The sequence below is a fragment of the Coregonus clupeaformis genome, unplaced genomic scaffold (assembly GCF_020615455.1).
Source record: "Coregonus clupeaformis isolate EN_2021a unplaced genomic scaffold, ASM2061545v1 scaf0117, whole genome shotgun sequence".
NCBI lineage: Eukaryota > Metazoa > Chordata > Actinopteri > Salmoniformes > Salmonidae > Coregonus > Coregonus clupeaformis.
Window position 1 is genome coordinate 680,001 of NW_025533572.1, and position 7,500 is coordinate 687,500.

General features: G+C 45.7%; 1 pseudogene; it reads left to right on the plus strand.

Annotated features, from left to right (window-relative positions):
- Nucleotides 1-7,500, plus strand: part of LOC123483457 — a 41,520-nt pseudogene that overhangs the window by 7,025 nt on the left and 26,995 nt on the right.

A 7,500-nucleotide genomic window follows, 5' to 3' on the forward strand; every position in this document is an offset into this window, starting at 1 on the left:
GGAAGACATACAAGACCACTGATAATCTCCCTCGATCTGGGGCTTCACGCAAGATCTCACCCCGTGGGGTCAAAATGATCACAAGAACGGTGAGCAAAAAAATCCCAGAACCACACGGGGGGGACCTAGTGAATGACCTGCAGAGAGCTGGGACCAAAGTAACAAAGCCTACCATCAGTAACACTACGCCGCCAGGGACTCAAATCCTGCAGTGCCAGACGTGTCCCCCTGCTTAAGCCAGTACATGTCCAGGCCGTCTGAAGTTTGCTAGAGTGCATTTGGATGATCCAGAAGAGGATTGGGAGAATGTCATATGGTCAGATGAAACCAACATATAACTTTTTTGGTAAAAACTCAACTCGTCGTGTTTGGAGGACAAAGAATGCTGAGTTGCATCCAAAGAACACCATACCTACTGTGAAGCATGGGGTGGAAACATCATGCTTTGGGGCTGTTTTTCTGCAAAGGGACCAGGACGACTGATCCGTGTAAAAGGAAAGAAATGAATGGGGCCATGTATCAGTGAGATTTTGAGTGAAAACCTCCTTCCATCAGCAAGGGCATTGAAGATGAAACGTGGCTGGGTCTTTCAGCATGACAATGATCCCAAACACACCGCCCGGGCAACGAAGGAGTGGCTTCGTAAGAAGCATTTCAAGGTCCTGGAGTGGCCTAGCCAGTCTCCAGATCTCAACCCCATAGAAAATCTTTGGAGGAGTTGAAAGTCTGTGTTGCCCATGCGACAGCCCCAAAACATCACTGCTCTAGAGGAGATCTGCATGGAGGAATGGGCCAAAATACCAGCAACAGTGTGTCAAAAACCTTGTGAAGACTTACAGAAAATGTTTGACCCTGTGTCATTGCCAACAAAGGGTATATAACAAAGTATTGAGAAACTTTTTTTCCAAATACTTATTTTCCACCATAATTTGCAAATAAATTCATAAAAAATCCTACAATGTGATTTCCTGGATTTTTTTTCTCGCATTCTGTCTGTCATAGTTGACGTGTACCTATGATGGAAATTACAGGCCTCTCTCATCTTTTTAAGTGGGAGAACTTGCACAATTGGTGGCTGACTAAATACTTTTTTCCCCACTGTATGGTCATACATTTGGCAGGAGGTTAGGAATTGCAGCTTTTGTGGGCAGTGTGCACATAGCCTGTCTTCTCTTGAGAGCCAGTTCTGCCCTACGGGCCTTTCTCAATAGCAAGGCTATGCTCACTGAGTCTGTACATAGTCAAAGCTTTCCTTAAGTTTGGGTCAGTCACAGTGGTCAGCTATTCTGCCACTGTGTACTCTGTTTAGGGCCAAATAGCGTTCTAGTTTGGAAAGAATTAACAAAAAAACTGTGCAATGTGTCAAGTAATTCTCTTTTTGTTTTCCCATGATTTGGTTGGGTCTAATTGTGTTGCTGTCCTGGGGCTCTGTGGGGTCTGTTTGTGAACAGAGCCCCAGGACCAGCTTGCTTAGGGGACTCTTCTCCAGGTTCATCTCTCTCTCCCTCTCTCTCTCTTTCTCTCCCTCTTCAAATCAAATCTAATTTTATTTGTCACGTGTAGTCGTGGAAATTACCCAACCATTATGTAGAAATGTTCAATATAATAATACACTACATTTATCAATCTGACTTCATTATTATGTGAATAAATACAACAGACCCTGTGTGTTTCTGGAGCATCTAGTCAGGGTAGAGCATGTGTCTAACTTGCACCATGATGCAATTATTAAGAGACTAGATACAAAAAAGCTCATCCTGGCTACCAATGTTCTAGCATTCATTTATTGAGGCAAGCAGATCAGAGATATCCAGTTGGTAGCCAACCATGTGCTATGTGCATATAACAACTACCAATAGATCTACTGAATTCTAAGCGTATAGTCAATCAAATAATTACTCTGTAAACGCAGGAATGCATTTACTCAGTTCAACTAATATAATTTATTAATGACAAAAGAATGAACACTAGAACAATTACTGTGTACATGAAATGCATGATACATTCCAGACTACTCCAGAGTACATGATCGATCAGCAATAGACTTAGACTTAACGTGGTTACACATGTCTTCAGTTCAGAATCATCTCGTAGAGAGAAAACGGTGTGATACACACATGAGCTTAGTAGCAAGATCTCAAAGTGATGAACAAATTCACTGTCCTTTTAACCAAATTCAAGCAGAAACTCACCCCCAACCTGAATTAACATTTCTTTGCACTTTGTAAAAACAAAAGACAGGAAACACAGTCAGATTCTAATCAACTCAATTTAGATAATAGGCACCCTGTGTCCTCCACTTTCAACTATCAATGATCCAATGATCCAAGCCCAGCTCAGTTAACGCTCAGGAAGGAGACGCCTTCTGTCTCCTAGAGATTTACGTACTTTGGTGCGAAAAGTGCAAATCAATCCCAGAACAGCAGCAAAGGATCTTGTGAAGATGCTGGAGGAAACTGTTACAAAAGTACCTCTATCCACAGTAAAAACGAGTCCTATATCGACGTAACCTGAAAGGCCACTACAAAAATGTATTGTATGACCTCTTATACACTATATTAGGCCCAGCCTTTGGAACTTTGGTTTTCCTAGAATGGCTACTATATTGTGATCAGTACATCCGATGGATTTGGATACTGCTTTAAAGCAAATTTCTGCAGCATTAGTAAAGATGTGATCAATACATGTTGATGATTTCATTCCTGTGCTGTTGTTAATTATTGATTTCATGAACCTTGTTTCTTAAGCTACATATGTTAACGTCAGCTATTTTTAGTACTTTCCTGGGATGCTTGCTTGTTTTCATTGCTTTACTGGGAAGCTTAGCAGAGGGTAGACATGCTCAGGTTATTTATGATAGTGCAGAGTGAGCTGCACATAGTGGACTTCCTGCTAGGCACACCACTTCAGTGCTAACAGTATAAATCTGGTTCATAGGAACATGATTACTGCATCCAATAGCTGTAGGATCAGCAGAGGTATTCAGGGCAGTTAGAGGGACATAAATGAGGTTACTTACATTGTGTCTACCTAACGCCCCTGGGATAATCTACATTTGATGCAGCATTATGACAACTCCAACGACACAATGGTAGGGATTAACTGAGCTGGGCTTGGATCATTGATAAGTCATTGTCTCAACACAGGGAGAGCGAGAGGGCCAGATATTATGGGGAGTCTGTTGGTGTCTAGTAGTAACTCAATCAGTTCTTTAAATCCATCTTCAGCATTGAATCGTACATACGAACTATGATAGACTCAATTTCCTGATGCTGGTTTAAAATGTTTGGAGCAACTTATTGATGTCCTGTACTTGTGCGCCTGGATAGCACAGCGATTTTGCTCCAGGGACTGAGACATTTCTCACCATTGAACTGCCCAATACAACGGCCGGAGAAGGGAATGGAGAAATCCGCCATTCCCACCCCTCACACAATTAGTTGAACCTTTCACAGGCCCACGAGAAGAAGCAGGATAGTGTACACCTGCTGCTCCCGGCGATAGGTCCAGACCTCCCACAGCAGACAGAGCCCCGTCAGATCCAGAGAGAGGGAGAGGAGCCGAACTCGACAGCGAAGCCGCTGCTGGAGTCGGCGTAGTTGGAGTCAGACACAGGCAGTCCCAGACACAGGCAGTCCCAGACACAGGCAGTCCTCAGACACAGGCAGTCCCAGACACAGGCAGTCCCAGACACAGGCAGTCCCAGACACAGGCAGTCCCAGACACAGCCATCCCATACACAGCCATCCCAGACACAGGCAGTCCCAGACACAGGCAGTCCCAGACACAGGCAGTCCCAGACACAGCCATCCCATACACAGCCATCCCATACACAGCCATCCCAGAACACAGGCAGTCCCAGACACAGCCATCCCAGACACAGCCATCCCAGACCCAGGCAGTCCCCAGACACAGGCAGTCCCAGACACAGGCAGTCCCAGTGATGAAGGCGCAGGTAGATTTTTACATTTTTTACATTTACAGTCATTTTAGCAGACGCTCTTATCCAGAGCGACTTACAGGAGCAATTAGGGTTAAGTGCCTTGCTCAAGGGCACATCGACAGATTTTTCACCTAGTCGGCTCGGGGATTAGAAACAGCGACCTTTCGGTTACTGGCACAACGCTCTTACCCACTAAGCTACCTGCCGCCTGATCAGGCACCAGTGCAGCGGAAGCTATTCCAAGATTTGTGACATGGGACCAGGTCTGATTGGAATACCTTCTTGCTGTTCTCCGTCTACTTCACTATAGGATGGAGGGAGGAGAAGCAGATGGAGATGATTTCCTTGGCAGGCAGGTTCCAGGTAGAACAGGCCATTCAGATAGGGACAGATGACGGGAAACATCCATCAGATAGAGACAGATGACGGGAAACATCCATCAGATAGAGACAGATGATGGGAAACATCCATCAGATAGAGACAGATGACGGGGAAACATCCATCAGATAGGGACAGATGACGGGGAAACATCCATCAGATAGGGACAGATGACGGGAAACATCCATCAGATAGAGACAGATGACGGGGAAACATCCATCAGGGGATAGAGACAGATGACGGGAAACATCCATCAGATAGAACAGATGACGGGAAACATCCATCAGATAGAGACAGATCGGGGAAACATCCATCAGATAGGGACAGATGACGGGAAACATCCATCAGATAGGGACAGATGACGGGAAACATCCATCAGATAGAGAAAGATGACGGGAAACATCCATCAGATAGAGACAGAGTGACGGGGAAACATCCATCAGATAGGGACAGATGACGGGAAACATCCATCAGATAGAGACAGATATCGGGAAACATCCATCAGATAGAGACAGATGACGGGGAAACATCCATCAGATAGAGACAGATGACGGGAAACATCCATCAGATAGGGACAGATGACGCGGAAACATCCATCGATAGGGACAGATGACGGGAAACATCCATCAGATAGGGACAGATGACGGGAAACATCCATCAGATAGAGACAGATGACGGGAAACATCCATCAGATAGGGACAGATGACGGGAAACATCCATCAGATAGGGGACAGATGACGGGGAAACATCCATCAGATAGGGACAATGACGGGGAAACATCCATCAGATAGAGACAGATGACGGGAAACATCCATCAGATAGGGACAGATGACGGGAAACATCCATCAGATAGGGACAGATGACGGGAAACATCCATCAGATAGGGACAGATGACGGGAAACATCCATCAGATAGAGACAGATGACGGGGAAACATCCATCAGATAGGGACAGATGACGGGGAAACATCCATCAGATAGGGACAGATGACGGGAAACATCCATCAGATAGGGACAGATGACGGGAAACATCCATCAGATAGGGACAGATGACGGGGAAACATCCATCAGATAGGGACAGATGACGGGAAACATCCATCAGATAGAGACAGATGACGGGGAAACATCCATCGAGATAGGGACAGATGACGGAAACATCCATCAGATAGGGACAGATGACGCGGAAACATCCATCAGATAGGGACAGATGGCGGAAACATCATCAGATAGAGACAGATGACGGGAAACATCCATCAGATAGGGACAGATGACGCGAAACATCCATCAGATAGGGACAGATGACGGGAAACATCCATCAGATAGGGACAGATGACGGGAAACATCCATCAGATAGGGACAGATGACGGGAAACATCCATCAGATAGGGACAGATGACGGGGAAACATCCATCGGGAGATAGGGACAGATGACGGGAAACATCCATCAGATAGGGACAGATGACGGGGAAACATCCATCAGATAGAGACAGATGACGGGGAAACATCCATCAGATAGAGACAGATGGCGGGAAACATCCATCAGATAGGGACAGATGACGGGAAACATCCATCAGATAGGGACAGATGACGGGGAAACATCCATCAGATAGGGACAGATGACGGGAAACATCCATCAGATAGGGACAGATGACGGGGAAACATCCATCAGATAAGGGACAGATGACGGGAAACATCCATCAGATAGGGACAGATGACGGGGAAACATCCATCAGATAGAGACAGATGACGGGGAAACATCCATCAGATAGAGACAGATGACGGGAAACATCCATCAGATAGGGACAGATGACGGGGAAACATCCATCAGATAGGGACAGATGACCGGAAACATCCATCAGATAGGGACAGATGGCGAAACATCCATCAGATAGGGACAGATGACGGGAAACATCCATCAGATAGGGACAGATGACGGGAAACATCCATCAGATAGGGACAGATGACGGGAAACATCCATCAGATAGGACAGATGACGGGAAACATCCATCAGATAGAGACAGATGACGGGAAACATCCATCAGATAGGGACAGATGACGGGAAACATCCATCAGATAGGGACAGATGACGGGGAAACATCCATCAGATAGAGACAGATGACGGAAACATCCATCAGATAGGGACAGATGACGGGGAAACATCCATCAGATAGGGACAGATGACGGGAAACATCCATCAGATAGGGACAGATGACGGGAAACATCCATCAGATAGGGACAGATGACGGGGAAACATCCATCAGATAGGGACAGATGACGGGAAACATCCATCAGATAGAGACAGATGACGGGGAAACATCCATCAGATAGGGACAGATGACGAGAAACATCCATCAGATAGAGACAGATGACGGAAACATCCATCAGATAGGGACATATGACGGGAAACATCCATCAGATAGAGACAGATGACGGGAAACATCCATCAGATAGGGACAGATGACGGGAAACATCCATCAGATGAGACAGATGACGGGAAACATCCATCAGATAGAGACAGATGACGGGGAAACATCCATCAGATAGGGACAGATGACGGAAACATCCATCAGATAGGGACAGATGGCGGGAAAACATCCATCAGATAGGACAGATGCGGGGGAAACATCCATCAGATAGGACAGATGACGGGAAACATCCATCAGATAGAGACAGATGACGAAACATCCATCGATAGGAGACAGATGACGGAAAACATCCATCAGGCCCGAACGGAATCCAGCCACAGGAGTTGAGAACGGGAAAGTTCCAATTTGCGTTTTTCCCCATAAATTCAAAATTGAGATTTGTTTGCTAAGCAAAGCCACCTCATTCCTGTAATCCTCCGCTAGCAAAAACAATTGCCGCATTGGAACTCCGGATTATCATGTGTCCAGGACAAGAGCATAATAAAACACCCAGTCACTACGAAGATACAGGCTCCTTCCTAACTCAGTTAAGCGAGGAAGGAAACAGCTCAGGGATTTCACCATGAGGCCAATGCGGACTTTAAAACAGTTACAGAGTTTAATGGCTGTGGTAGGAGCCTAACAGAATCTTAGGCCTGTGTAGAATGGCAGGTTATAATATAATACTGATATTCAGAATGTTATTTGAAGGGAATGGCAGGTTATTTGAAGCGAATGGCAGGTTATTTGAAGGAATGGCAGGTTATTTGAAGGAAT